Here is a 13,956-nt window from a genome sequence, read left to right on the forward strand (position 1 = left end):
CTGCCCTGGGCTGAAGGTGGCGCTCAACCGCTGAGCCACCTGGGCTGCCCATCTTTAATCAATTTTGAGTTTATTTTTGGGTATGGTGTAAAAGAGCGGTTCAGTTTCATTCCTTTACATGGAGCTGTCCAGTTTTCCCAACACGATTTGTTGAAGAGACTGTCTTTTTCCCATTATATATTCTTTCCTCCTTTGTTAAAGATTAATTGATCATGTAATTGTGGGTTTATTCCTGGGTTTTCTATTCCGTTGCATTGACCTATGTGTCTATTTCTGTGCCAGTAGTATACTGCTTTGATTACTATGATTTAATACAACTTAAAGTTGGGATGCCTGGGTGACTCCTTGGTTGGGTGTCTGCCCTCAGCTCAGGGCGTGGTCCCAGAGTCCCAGGATTGAGTCCCAGGATGATTTCATTCCCATGAGATCATGACCCGAGCCAAAACCAAGAGTCACTCAACCGACTGAGCCACCCACGTGCACCATGCAACAGATTTTTTTTTTTTTAATTTTTATTTATTTATGATAGTCACACACACAGAGAGAGAGAGAGAGAGAGAGAGAGGGGCAGAGACACAGGCAGAGGGAGAAGCAGGCTCCATGCACCGGGAGCCCGACGTGGGATTCGATCCTGGGTCTCCAGGATTGCGCCCTGGGCCAAAGGCAGGCGCCAAACCGCTGCGCCACCCAGGGATCCCTGCAACAGATTTCTATACATTGATTTTGTATCCTGCAACTTCAATGAATTCATGTATCAGTTGTAGCATCTTTAGGATTTTCTATATATAGTATCATGTCATTGGCAAATAGTGGAAGTTTTACTTCTTCCTTACCAATTTGGATGCCTTTTCTTTTTGTTGTGAGAGACTTTATTTACAGAGAAAAAAGAATCTAGATTATTGATAATGAGTTTTTGGATTTACTTTTCAGCTTTCCCATCATCTCTGAATTTACAACGTGTCATATGAAATTGCATGGGAAAACTGCTCTTCTTTGACAAAGTACCTAGTGATGGAACATTTTGCAATTTTATTTATTTATCTAGGTTTGTACGGGGAAATTCTTTTTTTTTTTTTTTTAAGATTTTATTTGTTTATCCATGAGAGACACACAGAGAGAGGCAGAGACATAGGCAGAGGGAGAAGCAGGCTCCCTGTGGGTAGCCTGATGTGGGACTCGATCCCAGGACCCTGGGATCATGACCTGAGCCAGAGGTAGATGCTCAACCACTGAGCCACCCAGGTACCCCAGGAAATCTTTTTCTAAAAAAAAAAAAGATTTTATTTACTTGAGAGAGTAAGAGAGAGCATTAAGCAGGGGAGAGGGAGTGCTCGCTTCGGCAGCACATATACTAAAATTGGAAAGCAGGGGAGAGGGGCAAAGGAAGAGGGAGAAGCAGACTTCCTGCTGAGGAGAGAACCCAATGTGGGGTTCGATCCTAGGATCCTGGAATCATGAGCTGAGCCGAAAGCAGATGCTTAATCGACTGAGCCACCCAGGTGCCCAGCATTTTGAAATTTTAAAGAAAACCTTTTCCTAAACCATTAGGAAAACTGAGTTGTTTAGTGAACAGTATTAGGGCTAAATAACTGGAAAAAATAAAACTATTCTTACTTGCTTCATGAAATATATTCAAAAGAATCAAAAGATTTGAACATTTAAAGATGGGATCCCTGGGTGGCTCAGCAGTTTAGCGCCGCCTTTGGCCCAGGGCATGATCCTGGAGTCCCGGGATCAAGTCCCAGGATCGAGTCCCACGTCGGGCTCCCTGCATGGAGCCTGCTTCTCCCTCTGCCTGTGTCTCTGCCTCTCTCTCTCTGTGTCTCTCATGAATAAATAATAAAATCTTAAAAAAAAATTTTAATAGAAAAATAAACATTTAAAGATGGAGCCATACAAATAAATCCCACTCCATCCTAGTTCCACTGTCTCAAACATATAAAGTCTCGTCCTTGTTATCATGCCTGCTTCTTCAAGTATCTTGCTGAGTAGGACATGGTCATGGGATGATGCTGATCTCTTAACATTTAATTTATATAAAAACGTAACTAACCTTTATGAGGTACCTAGGGTAATCAAATTACAGTGACAGAAAATAGAATAGTGGTTACTAGAAACTGGCCAGGAGTAGGGGATTGAGAGCTGTAGTTTATTTTTATTTATTTTTATTTTTTTTGAGAGCTGTAGTTTAATGAGTAGAGTTGAGTTTGAGATAATGATTGAAAAAGTTATGTAGGGATCCCTGGGTGGCGCAGCGGTTTAGCGCCTGCCTTTGGCCCAGGGTGCGATCCTGGAGACCCGGGATCGAATCCCACATCGGGCTCCCGGTGCATGGAGCCTGCTTCTCCCTCTGCCTGTGTCTCTGCCTCTCTCTCTCTCTCTCTGTGTGACTATCATAAATAAATAAAAATTAAAAAAAAAAAAAAAAGAAAGAAAAAGTTATGTACAGGTGCCAGGATGACTCTGTCAGCAGAGCACACAACACTTGATCTTAGGGTTGTGAGTTCAGGTCCTACACTAGGTGGAGAGATTACTCATAAATAAATAAAACCTTAGGGCAGCCCGGGTAGGTCAGTGGTTTAGCGCCAATTTCAGCCCAGGGTGTGATCCTGGAGTCACGGGATCGAATCCCACATCAGGTTCCCTGCATAGAGCCTGCTTCTCCCTCTGCCTGTGTCTCTGCCTCTCTCTTTCTCTCTCTCATGAATAAATAAATAAAATCCTAAAAAAATAAAACAAAATCTTAAAAAAAAAAGATTAAAAGAAGTTCTGGAGATGGATGTGAGACAGTTGTACAACAACGTGAATGTAATTAATGCGACCACACTACACACTTAAAAATGATTAAGATGAATTTTTAATTAAAAACAACACTAACAAAATACTGTTGAATATTTTACAACTAAACTAGGGTAATGGCTGCTGAAGAAATATCTATAGAGTATTAGGAGGGGGTCAGCTGGTCTTTGTTCAGAAACTCCATGCTGAACACATAAAAATCCTAATTATTCATGTTTAAATGCCTGCCAGTCTACATTTAGGTTAAAAAAATTATATACAGGGCAGCCCGGGTGGCTCAGCGGTTAGCACCTGCCTTCAGCCGGGGAAGTGATCCTGGAGTCCCAGGATCGAGTCCCACATCAGGCTCCCTGCATGGAGCCTGCTTCTCCCTCTGCCTGTGTCTCTGCCTCTCTCTGTGTTTCTCATGAATAAATAAGATAAAATCTTTAAAAAAAATTATATGTATATTCCATTTGCAGTAGCTAAAAATCTATCAGATCTTTTCTCTCCCAGGATGTCTGGGTCGCTCAGTGGTTGAGGGTCTGCCTTTGGCTCAGGTTCTGATCCCAGGGTCCTGGGATCGAGTCCCACATCAGGCTCCCCCAGCAGGGAGCCTGCTTCTCCCTCTGCCTATATCTCTGTCTCTCTATCTCTCATGAACAAATAAATTAAATCTTAAAAACAAAATTGGAATCTTTTGATTTGAGACAAGTGTAATTAACTGCTAACTATTTGAAGTAAAATCTGGTTTGCTGTGAGAATAAGAATTGAAGCCCAAGTCCCTGCTCCACAATAGTTTTCTGGTGAGGACAAGAAACTTGGATTGAAAGTTTATTCCTTAAGAATCAGGCATTGTTTATTTACCAAAAAATAAAAAATAAAAAAAATAAAAAATAAAGAAAGAGAGAGAGAGAGAGAAAGAAAAAAAATCGGGGTGAGGGAGATGACAAGTTTTACACAAAAGTACTACAACAGTAACTCTTTTTGGTAAAAAGTATAATAGATATCTTGTATATCTTTTCACAGGTACTAAATCTGAAGCCACATAGAACTATGGTGCACAAGAAGCTAGAGCAGTTATGTTAGCACAACAAAGTATATGTATTTCTTCCTTTTTTTTTTTTTAAGATTTTATTTATTTATTCATAAGAGACACAGAGACAGAGAGAGAGGCAGAGACACAGGGGAGAAGCAGGCTCCATGCAGGGAGCCCGAAATGGGACTTGATTCAGGGACCCCAGGATCAGGCCCTAGGCTGAAGGCAGACGCTTAACCACAGAGCCACCCGGGCTGCCCTTTCTTCCTTTTATTTTTTTTCTTCTTTTAAAATAAGCTCATCTAGACCTGATGTGGGGCTCAAACTCAGGCCCTCAAAATCAAGAGTTGCATTTTCTACCAACTGAGCCAGCCAGGCACCCCAAAACATACTTCTTTAAAAAAATTGGCAGTATGTAATTTTTTAATACTAAGGTAGATTAGAAAGGAAATAGGTAAAAATAATTCTATGGGAGCTAAATAGTATGGCTAATTTGAACTTGCTGAGAGTTTGATTACCAGAGGAGAGAGTAAAGAATGGACAGCATGGGATTCATCAGGAATCAAACCCACAGGTAATCAATCCCAAAGCCAAACTGCATGTCCTCGATATAATCTAATAGGTAATCTATGTGTTATAATTTCTTATCAGTACATAATATAATGGTACAGTCTATTACAACCACTGAATTCTCAGACTTGATGAAGCACAGTATACTTAACAAGAAACCAACAAATAATAGCTACCAATCTTTGAGTGTTTACTATGCGCCAGGTATAAGGTTAAATGTATTATTCCATTTAATCTTCAGGCCTAGGACAAAGATGGTATTATTATGTTCATTCAACAGATGAGGAAACTGGGTTAAAGAGGCCAAGTAACTTGCCCAAAGTCACACACAGCTAGCAGGAGGCAGAACCTAACCTTAACCAGGTTTGTCTAACTAGACCCATCCACTTTGCCACCATCTAGTTAATCTTTAATTGTAAGCAACCAATTCTGGCAGACAAAACTCTAGTTACATAGAACATAACTAAGAACCATAATACCTAGTGATCATTCACTTATTAGAGTAATCTTTAACTCTGTGTTGGATCACACTTGCAAATCTGGCACAGGAGACAAGAGCATCTGAAACCAAATGGATGACAAAAGTCCTAGGGCATTCTAAATAGGAACAACTCCCTTTCAGTTTGTTTGTTTCTTTCTTTATTAAAATATTTTATTTATTCATTCATGTCAGACAGAGAGTGAGAGGCAGAGACACAGGCAGAGGGAGAAGTAGGCTGCATGCAGGGAGCCCGACGCGGGATTTGCTCCCAGGACCCTGGGACCACGACCCGAGCCAAAGGCAGAGGCTCAACCACTGAGCCACCCAGGTGTCCCAACTGCCTTTCAATGTAATGCACTGCAACACAGCTACTGACCACAAAACCTGAAATTAGTTTATGGCTAAATGAAAATCTTTCTAAAAACTGAAATTATACCCCAAAGCAGCAATGTAGGCAATCAACTAATGCTAATCTTCTGTTTTGTGCCACCTGCAAATGAAATCATTCTAGTAAGATGAATCAAGTTCATAATTCTTAGACTCTTTTGCTCTATGATAGCTTCCTATCACTGTCCTGAACCAGGGGGAAATAGGACATTTAAAAAGCAGACTCTTGGGTGTCCGGGTGGCTCAATGGTTGAGCAGCTGCCTTCCACTCAAGTCATGATCCCAGAGTCCTGGGATCCCCTGCTCAGCGGGGAGCCTGCTTCTCCCTCTTCCTGCTACTCCCTCTGCTTGTGTTCTCCCTCTCTCTGTCAAATAAATAAATCTTAAAAAAAAAAAAAAAAAAAAAAGCAGACTGTTAGGGTACCTGGGTGGCTCAGCCTGGTTGAATGTGACTCTTGGTTTCAGCTAGGGTTATGATATCAGGTTGGTGAGATGGAGCCCTGCATTGGGCTCCCCACTCAGCGGGGAGTCTGCTTCCCTTCTCCTTCTGTCACTCCCCCCACCTCCCATCATGCTCTCTCTCAAATAAATAAATCTTAAAAAGAAAAAAAGGAGACTCTAACTCTGCAGGTTACTTGCATTCACACCTATCATTTCTTTTTTTTTTTTTTTTTTTTTTTTATTGATATGGCATTTATTTTATTTTTTTTTTTTTTTTTTTTTTTTTTTTGCAATTTATTTATTTTTTTTTTTATTGGTGTTCAATTTACTAACATACAGAATAATACCCAGTGCCCGTCACCCATTCACTCCCACCCCCCGCCCTCCTCCCCTTCTACCACCCCTAGTTCGTTTCCCAGAGTTAGCAGTCTTTACGTTCTGTCTCCCTTTCTGATATTTCCCACACATTTCTTCTCCCTTCCCTTATATTCCCTTTCACTATTATTTATATTCCCCAAATGAATGAGAACATATAATGTTTGTCCTTCTCCGACTGACTTACTTCACTCAGCATAATACCCTCCAGTTCCATCCACGTTGAAGCAAATGGTGGGTATTTGTCATTTCTAATATCATTTCTATTATCATTATAATGGTGAGGCCGGCTCAGTCAGTGGAGCAAGCTTAGAGCATGGACTCTGGATCTCAGGATTGTGACCCATATAAGAGTATAGAGATTGCTTTAAAAAAGGCGGGGGGGGGGGGGGGGGGAGAGGGGGGTGTGCCACACACTTCTGGGTGGTTCAGTTGGTTAAGTGGCTGCCTTTAGTAGCTGCGGTCATGATCTCAGGGTCCTAAGATGGAGCCCCACGTCAGGCTCCTGGCTCAGTGGGGAGTCAGATTCTGACTTTCTCTCTACTGTTCTCCCTGCTTGTGCTCTCTCTTGCTCACAGGCACTCTCAAATAAATAAATAAAATCTTAAAAATATATATATATATATATAATGGCAACTGAACCAGCTGAGAAAAATCAGCTAAAAGACCATGGAGTATACAGAGTAACAAGAACTCAATTTCTATTAGCAAGTACTTTCTTAACAACTGCAAAAAAATAAAAATCCAATCATAATCAGGCTGAAAAAAATTCCAATACCTCTTAATAATGAGTAATACCTATTCCTAAATATTGCATAAAAAATTTAAATCTAAGTAAAATATTGTTAGAAATAGTATTGGTACATAGCAATGATAGACATATTGACAAAAATATATACTGGTAGATACAGAAAATCATCCAATTCAGTCATATGAAACATGGAATGTGTTTGAAGTTTTATTCCTCACATTTGGAAAATTCTGTAAGTATCTGTATTTAATGTGGTACTAGTGCCAAACAATTTCAACTGCACATTTTGGAATTCCTCTGCTCATTTCCTGGATGGGTTTAGTCAATTAATTTTACCATTCACCGGATATGCCATGCTTGCCACGCTGCAGGTTCTGGGTTAAGTGCTGGGAGGATACAAATCTAACTCTACTTCTCACTAATAACAGTTTCCTTGCCTTCACAATAGACAATCAGAAACCATTTCTGTGAAATACACCATAAGTTAATAGTCACTGTAACAAAGCTATTTCCATGATGGCCCAAGTAACAAAGTGTTATTGATCTGGTTACAATGAAACTTAATAGCAAATAATCCTGAACAGTAAAATCTTCTCTCATACCTCTACACTTTAACAGACCCTGAAGAAATGGAAGAGCAAGTGGAATGCAGTATTGAGACAAAGGAGTTTTTTCCCTTGTTCCATAGTTCTGACCCCAAGCGGTAATTATCTTTCAAAGCTTTCAACTCCATCTTTATCTCAAATATTCTGTACCTGAAACACAAAATGTCTCAAGTAACCACTCAATCAAATATGACATAAAAAAACATTAGAAATCTGGCCAAAGTTGATAAAGTTGGGCACAATTATCTCTCCCTCAACTGTACTGTGTCCAAAGATTTCACAGATATGCTAACCACTGCTTTGTCCTGATAGCTGAGAAGATAACCAATGTGCTCATTTAAAAAAAAAATTACTACTGCAGAACAAATGTAATATTCCAATGTAAGATTTTAGAACTTTACCTAAATAGGCCCCAGATCTTCCTCTCCAATTTAAAGCACCAAGTTACTATGTTTTGTGTAGGTAAATATTAAACTCTAGACGGTTCCATTTCTGGAAGAAGAATGATGATCAATCTTCCCACTTCTAAAAACCATGTAGAATAATGAGAATGAAAACTCACTCTATACACAAACATCCCACAGAGACTACATCTTTAGTGAATTGAGGAGGGCAGAGAAAACTCACAAATTTCAAATTATGTGAAAAGTGAAGCTCAAAACACCACAAACCAAGAAACTAATTCTAAGACAGAAGCCTCATAGGTGATTTAAATATAAAAATGAAATTTATATATATATAAATATATATAATATATATTTATATTTTTATATTTTAATATAAAATATTTAAAATTTTATATTTAAATATAAAAATGAAATTGTTAAGTACTAGAATAAAAGGTGAATGCCTTAATAACTTTAGAGTAAGGAAGACATTTCTAACAATGGCTCAAAACTCCAAAGTTAAAAAAAAAAAAGACTGGAAAATTCAACTTCATAAAAAACAGCAACAACAAAAAAATTGCTGCATAGCAAAAAGCCACCATAAGCAAAGTAAAAGCCTTCATAACCTAGAGACAAAGGACTAATCTCCCTACTCTTTAAAGAACTCTCAAAAACGGAGAAGAAAAAGACAGCCCAAAATAAAAATGGAGAATACAACAATCAGTTCAGAGAATAAAAAGCCCTCAAATATTTAAAAGGATGCTCACCTTGCTCAGAACACAAACAGTACACTGAGATCTGTTTTCATCTAAGAGATTGGTAAAAATTCAGAAGATTAATAACTTACTCTATTGGCACAGCTGTGAAAAAACCAGTACTTTCATTCACTGCTGATGGGAATGCAGATGTTACCATGCTACAGAGGGCAATCCAACCATATCCAACTACCACCAATACATCTATCCATTGATCTAGCAATCTCACTTCTGACCATCAAACCCACTCTGCCCATATACCTGCATATGTATAAAATTATTCATTGCTGTACTGTTTTGATTGCTACAGCAAACAACCCAAGGGTCATCAACACAAGGCTAGTTAAATTATGGAAGAGTCACACAACAAAACACTCTATAACTGATTTTGGTTTTGTTTATTTTTTATTTTTTTAAAGATTTTATTTATTTACTCATGAGAGTCACAGAGAGAGGCAGAGACACAGGCAGAGGGAGAAGCAGGCTCCATGTAGGAGCCCCATGCGGGGTCCCCGGACCAGGATCATGCCCCTGAGCCGAAGGCAGATGCCCAACCACTGAGCCACCCAGGTGTCCCTGTTTTTGTTTATTTAAATAAGGAAGATCTCTCTCTCTCTATATATATACATATATATATGTGTGTGTGTGTGTCTGCCTCTCTCTGTGTCTCTATGAATAAATAAAGTCTTTAAAAAAAAACATTCCTTTTTTTAAAAGATTTTATTTATTCAAGAGAGACACAGAGAGAGGCAGAGACATAGGCAGAGGGAGAGGCAGGCTCCTCGCTGGGAGCCCAACATGGGACTCAATCCCCCGACCTGGGATCACAACCTGAGCCTAAGGCAGTCGACGCTCAACTGCTGAGCTACCCAGGCCTCCCAAGTCTCCTTTGTTGAAGCAACTCACCTGCTGTGCTGGGGACAGCCAAGTCACTTATCATCTTCACCTTCATTTTTTCTCATGCTTAAAACAACTGATCTCTACAAATAGTTCCTTCTATTTCTAACATTCTGTGAGTGTGCTGACTACTGTGTGAGGGTTCAGGCCTGAGCTTCTCAAACTTTCCTTTCCATGGATTCCACTGGGGCAGATGGCTAGAACTGAGTCCCAGATAGGAAAATGAAGACAGGATGCAATTTGCGGGATCCCTGGGTGGCGCAGCGGTTTGGCGCCTGCCTTTGGCCCAGGGCACGATCCTGGAGACCCGGGATCGAATCCCACGTCAGGCTCCCGGTGCATGGAGCCTGCTTCTCCCTCTGCCTGTGTCTCTGCGCCTGTCTCTCTCTCTCTGTGACTATCATAAATAAATAAAAATTAAAAAAAAAAAAAAAAAAGGATGCAATTTGCCTCTAGCACAAAAATTACTGGGATCCAATCTATTTATTCTTAGGCAAAAACCTGACTAATAAATTTTGATTAATGATAAACTGAAAAATTATGATGGTAAGTTTATTTATTTATTTATTTATTTATTTATTTTATTTATTTTATTTATTTGTGATAGTCACACAGAGAGAGAGAGAGAATGAGGCAGAGACATAGGCAGAGGGAGAAGCAGGCTCCATGCACCGGGAGCCCGACGTGGGATTTGATCCCGGGTCTCCAGGATCGCGCCCTGGGCCAAAGGCAGGCGCCAAACCGCTGCGCCACCCAGGGATCCCCTGATGGTAAGTTTAAATTAAGACAGTGAATTAGTGTCCTTCAGTAGAAACCACCTAAGCACTTACCTACTCTCCTTCCTTCCTTCCTTCCTTCCTTCCTTCCTTCCTTCCTTCCTTCCTTCCTTCCTTCCTTCCTTTCTTTCTCTCTCTCTCTCTCTCTCTCTCTTTCTTTCTTTTCTTTCTTTCAAGATCTTATTTATTTATTCATGAGAGACACAGGAAGAAAGAGAGAGAAAGACAGGCAGAGACATAGGCAGAGGGAGAAGAAGGCTCCATGCACCGGGAGCCTGACGTGGGATTCGATCCCAGGTCTCCAGGATTGCGCTCTGGGCCGAAGGCAGGAGCCAAACCGCTGCGCCACCCAGGGATCCCCTAAAGGTAGTTTTTTTTTTTTTTTTAATTTTTATTTATTTATGATAGTCACACACACAGAGAGAGAGAGGCAGAGACACAGGCAGAGGGAGAAGCAGGCTCCATGCACCGGGAGCCTGACGTGGGATTCGATCCCGGGTCTCCAGGATCACACAGAGTTTAATTTTAACTGGAACAGTTACTTCTCTAAGCCAAAAAACCCCAAAAACATCTATTTAATTTCCTATTGTGAAATCAATTGGGAAATATAAAGAAAATATATGGTGGACAACGTTAAGTAAGTAAAATCATATATACAACTTTTGGCATCTTTATACTGAACTGAAAAGTCATTTTTAATCTTTTTTTTTTTTTTAATTTTTATTTATTTATGATAGTCACAGAGAGAGAGAGAGAGAGAGGCAGACACACAGGCAGAGGGAGAAGCAGGCTCCATGCACCGGGAGCCCGAAGTGGGATTCGATCCCGGGTCTCCAGGATCGCGCCCTGGGCCAAAGGCAGGCGCTAAACCGCTGCGCCACCCAGGGATCCCCATTTTTAATCTTTTAAAGATGTCATATTTATAGTTAAAATAGCTAGTATAAGGTATTGATTTAGGGACACCTGGGTGGCTCAGCGGTTTAGAGCCTGCCTTTGGCCCAGGGTGTGATCCTGGAGTCCTGGGATCAAGTCCCACATCGGGCTTCCTGCAGGAAGCCTGCTCCTCCCTCTGCCTATGCCTCTGCTTCTCTCTGTGTGTGTCTTTCATGAATAAATAAATAAAATATTAAAAATATATAAAGTACTGATTTAATAAATTATGTAAACTCTTAAAATTATTCAATACCTTTCCTTAAAGATATGTATTATTCATAAATTGTGTCAGAAATTCTTTTCTTTTTAATTTTTTTTTTAAATTTTATTTATTTATGATAGTCACAGAGAGAGAGAGAGAGAGGCAGAGACACAGACAGAGGGAGAAGCAGGCTCCATGCACCGGGAGCCCGATGTGGGACTCGATCCCGGGTCTCCAGGATCGCGCCCTGGGCCAAAGGCAGGCGCCAAACCACTGCGCCACCCAGGGATCCCAGGAATTCTTTTCTAAATATTCATATTGACCATCATCTTTTCAGATTTAGTTACAAAAAATTAACTGGTAGGGATGCCTGGGTGGTTCAGCGGTTGAGTGTCTGCTTTTGGCTTAGGGCATGATCCCAGAGTCCCGGGATCGAGTCCTGCATCGGGCTCCCTACATGGAACCTGCTTTTCCCTCTGCCTATATCTCTGCCTCTCTCTCTCTCTGTCTCTCATGAATGAATAAATAAAATCTTAAAAAAAAATTAACTGATAGTGAAAAACAATCCAATTTAAAAATGGGCAGAAGACATGAAACGATGTTCAATATCACTCATCATCCAGGAAACACAAATCATAACTATAATGAGATATCACCTCACACCTGTCAAAATGGCTAAAATAAAAAAACACAACAAACAAGTGTTGGCAAGGATGTAGAGAAAAAGGAACCGTCGTGCACAGTTGGTGGGAATGCAAACTGGTGCAGCCACAGTGGAAAAGAGTACAGAAGTTCCTCAAAAAAATTAACTACCAAAAAAAAAAAAAAAAAAATTAACTACCAGGACGCATCCAGGGAAAGGAGAGCCAGGAGGTAACCAAAGCCATATGATGTCAGTAGTTTGTTCATCTGCCCATGCCAAATAGATCATGTGGAAGGCCCATGCCAAATGGATCATGTGGAAGGTGACTGGAACAGCAATACAAAAAAACAGCCAAAGTGAGAGTGACCAGGCTTATTTTGGATCCCCACTTATTAAACCATTTTAATAAGTGAAAAACCTACTTCGTTCATGATGCTCTTTAACAATACACTGTTGGAGATATTGTGCTTCTCAAAGATCTGTCTCATGAATAAAAAGCACATGAAACATGAATGGGCCAAGACCATATTCAAAGTTGGATAAGTCATAGGTCCAGTGACCAGAAAACCCCGTGCAAGAACCTATGTGGAAGGCCCAGTCAGCTTGGAAACCACTTTCCAAAAATATGGAAGAACTCAATAGCTCTTTTGCACAGTAAGGAGAACTAGAAGAAGGAGCCAAAGGGAAAGAAGTAAAGTTTACTTTATTGAAAAAGAAATTTTTCTAAGTTTCATTACAAAATGTCCAATTTCTAAAAAAAAAAAAAAAAAAAAAAAAAAAAAAACAAAACAAAATGTCCAATTTCTCTTCTGGTGTTTATGGAATAGCTAAAAGTAAATAAAGCAAAGTCTTTCTTAAAAATTTTCACAGAAGCTTAAAGTCATGTTCTAAATTTCTTATTCATTGGACATATTTTCCTCTTAGGGTAAGTGTGCCTAGCAATCCCCTGCATTGTTCTATAAGCTCACTGTTTTAGAAGGTGTAGTTTTTTTTTCATTCAAAGGAATCTTGAATTTCTCTTAGAATCTTTATTTGGGGAGGAGAAAAACCTTTTGCTATCATAAAACAGAAAGACACATTAAGTGAATATTTATTTTTGATGGTATATATTTGAAATTAATTTTTTTCTTTGATTTAACCAATTACAAATGGAAATATTGGGGACAGATATCAGACTAAAGTCTGCATTAATACAAATGTTGACACACAGAAAATAAAATTTGAAAATTAGAAAAAAAAGTATACCATATGATCCATAATTCCACTATTGGTATTTACCCCAAGAACATGAAAATACTAATTTGAAAAGATATATGCATCCCTATGCTTATTATAGCATTATTTACAATAGCCAAATTATGGAAGCAGCCCAAGCATCCACTGATAGATGAATGGATAAAGAAGATGTGGCATTATTCAGCCACACACACACACACACACACACACATTTTGCCATTTGCAACAACATAGATGGAGTTCAAAAATATAATGCTAAGTGAAATAAGCCTGAGAAAGACAAATATCACATGATGTCACTCATGTGGAATTTAAGAAACAAAACAAATGAATAAACAAAAAATGGGACAAACCGAAGAACAGATGGTAACCAGAGGGGAGGTGAGTGGGCAGATGGGTGAAATAGGTGATGGGAATTAAGAGTACACTTATCAATATTGTGCAGAACTGCTAAATCACTATATTGTACACCTGAAACTAATAAAATACTATATGTTAACTATACAGGAATTAAAATTTTATTATTTATTTATAAAGTGTACACAAAACTCTTTGACTTTTAAAACTATGTATAGGACAAGATGGAGTAAGAGACCAGGTTTATCCTCACACCTAAAACAAGCAAAAAAGAAGACAAAATATATGAAACAAATGCTTTTCAGGATATTGGACATTAAGCATTGAAGGATATTGACCCTGAG

General features: G+C 39.4%; 1 protein-coding gene and 1 pseudogene across 1 annotated transcript in view; one reads left to right on the forward strand and one right to left on the reverse strand.

Moving 5' to 3' along the window:
* The window catches only part of RPA1 (replication protein A1), a 78,917-nt gene that overhangs the window by 28,089 nt on the left and 36,872 nt on the right, over window positions 1–13,956 (reverse strand). The gene's annotated exons all lie outside the window — the stretch shown is intronic.
* Window positions 12,306–12,677, forward strand: LOC140605608 (small ribosomal subunit protein uS17m pseudogene; annotated as a pseudogene).

Source organism: Canis lupus, chromosome 16 (assembly GCF_048164855.1).
Source record: "Canis lupus baileyi chromosome 16, mCanLup2.hap1, whole genome shotgun sequence".
NCBI classification, from domain to species: Eukaryota; Metazoa; Chordata; class Mammalia; order Carnivora; family Canidae; genus Canis; species Canis lupus.